The following is a 2,643-nucleotide window of genomic DNA, read 5'->3' as shown; positions in this document are numbered from 1 at the left end:
ACTCAGTGCAACATCCACAGTCTCGGGTGGGCGGCAACGCCCTGACGAGTTCGTAGATGACATCGAGCAGATGCAAGATGAATTTGCAGATGGGAACACTATCAGTAATTTTGTAAGTATTTGTCCACTATCAATTTCTAGGTCATCGGTTTGCATGTTCTGAAGTTCGTAACTTTGTGCAACCAGACAATGTATGATTTTGTCAATTACATTCAGAGCAACCCAACGAGCAATACAGTATGCATCATCAGCCCGTATTTCATGGTATGTCTGTGCCGCTGTTGTTTTGTTTGCTTTTATGACGTACTCACGTTTCTTGGTGGTTAAACCTTGCTATTTCGTGCAACAGATGTATGTCCGGCGAAAGCCATACGACATAGGATTCGATGATGCACTACCTTGTTGGAACAGCGATGATGCATAGACATTTCGAAATTTGGAAAGGTAAGTGAACAAACCTCTTATCCAAGGTTTATTCGTAACATCCCCATCACGATAAGTCTCTGGAACGAAAAATGATTTTATCGATTCGCAGATTTTACTCCCTACACTCTGGCAACATCCAGACCATTGGGTCCTATACGAGATGAATTTTCAGCTAAAACAACTATGGTGCTACAACTCATTGGACTGCCACAGTGGCGTAGAACGCGATGCTATGCATTTGGTAAGCTTGTACCCAAAGGTGAAGTAGCTATTCGAGGTGGACCGGACTGTAATATATTATCCCTTTTTCACAGGCGGGATTCCTTAACGGGCAAATGGGTGTCGACATTGGTGAGTGGATGTTGCTCTGTGCTGACGATGCTCCGTTACAAAGTAATGGGGTCGATTGCGGCATATTCGTAATGAAGCATATTGAAGCAATATACAATGGAGAACAACCTTGTTTCCACGCTGTATGAGCTTCGTATCCGATGTTATTGGATATTCCTGTTATATATTGGATTTCATATTACCTGTTTTGTTGCAGGAACATATTCCGGTAATACGCGACGAAATATGCAGAAAATTGATTGAGTTTAAAATGAACGGCAGACAGAATAGTATAAAGTGAAACCTATCGATTGCTCTGTCTGTACAACCTAACGAGGCCCTCCATCACCGTTCTCGCTGTCCTCCTCGACAGTAACCCAGTGGTGCAGTCGCGCTGAGGGTGGCCAGCAGGAGCTCCGCCAAGTCATGTAGTGTATAACTGTAATGTTTCAAGGTGTTAGTGGGTATCTAAATTTTTGTCATGTAGTGTAAAAGAGGGTCAACCCCTATATGTTGTAACCTTTTCAGGGTTTTGCGCTAATGAAGCTTAAGTTGTCTTCCCTCTCTATTCTCCTCTCTTCTCCTTTTGTTCTTGCTGGTTTCCCGATTTCAATATGGTATCAGAGCTCTATTGAAAATGAAAGGGTGCTTTGTTGAAGATCGGTGAGAGGAAGAAGCTTCATCTGCATCGGTCGTGCTGGGACCCACCTCAGCTTGTGTTCTCCACAGCTGACGTCCGTACCAACCTTGAAGTCTTGAACTTTTGGTCGATTGATGTTGGATTCCATTAGCTCTTGATTTTTGTGATTGAATGAATCAAGAATTTTAATGGTTGAATGAAATCTCAATTTTTAGTGGATTTAATTGTATTTTCTGAAAAAACTAATGAACAGTACCCTGAATGCAAAAAGTTTGTGATTGTGATGCTATCAGTGGGTTTTGTTTGCCCAAATCAATTGTAATCTGGTCATTTTTTGGTGTGTGATAGATTGAGACTGATTTGAAGGACTATTTGGGTGTTTGGGTGCAATTTTGATGATAGATTTGGGTTCCTAGTTCAGGCGGTAACCCATTTTCTGTAGTTTTTCTCTGTTTCGACCAACATATTGTGTTGGGTTGCTGGTGCTTTCGACCAGCACAAGTACGACCAGCATATTTTTCTCTGGCGAAAGATATTTCTAAATATCGCATTACGTGAACTTATCAATAAAAAAGGTTTGTTCTTAGAAATCGTTGTATTGATGAACCGACGGTAATGTACACCTAAGGCGATTTCTTTAGACGTACTTGTGGATTTATTTGAGACCCAAAGATTCGGTCAAATCGCATTGACTACCATTCAGAATAGGCCTCTGGCATGACATTGTTTTCTTTAATGCGGAGTGCTTTTTTATTTAAGATTTGCTTTTGGTTTAATGAAACTGACGTATATACTGGAAAACTGACGGAGGGTGATAGGACGTTTCATTAATATTTGAATGACACAACACACAGTTCCACTTTGCTTCGCGAATAAGGAACCGACATAATCGACAATTCCTGCATACACGACTTATTCTTCAATCGAGTGCATAGGCGGCTTCGACGCAGTTGTCGTATCCGTCTATACCTTTTTCATAGGTCTGTAAGATCATAATTGAAGAAACCGTTGTTTAAAATTCAAGCAATTTTCAAATGCTGGCACAGATTTTCATGGTCGTAGCAGTGTAGTTTGACGTTAGACCACCAAGCGTATCGCTTTGTACTATTCGTAAAATAAGAACGCGACATTAAAGCGATATTTAAGCATACAACATTTCATAGCGATGTTGAATATTATCATTTCGAACATTAGAAGTCTTTGTTCATTGCACACATCGCAGTCTGACCCTGTGACTGTCAATCATG

The sequence above is a fragment of the Nuphar pumila genome, chromosome 3 (genome assembly GCF_984573655.1).
Source record: "Nuphar pumila chromosome 3, dmNupPumi1.hap1.1, whole genome shotgun sequence".
Lineage (NCBI taxonomy): Eukaryota > Viridiplantae > Streptophyta > Magnoliopsida > Nymphaeales > Nymphaeaceae > Nuphar > Nuphar pumila.
Note: the sequence above shows the minus strand (reverse complement) of the source record.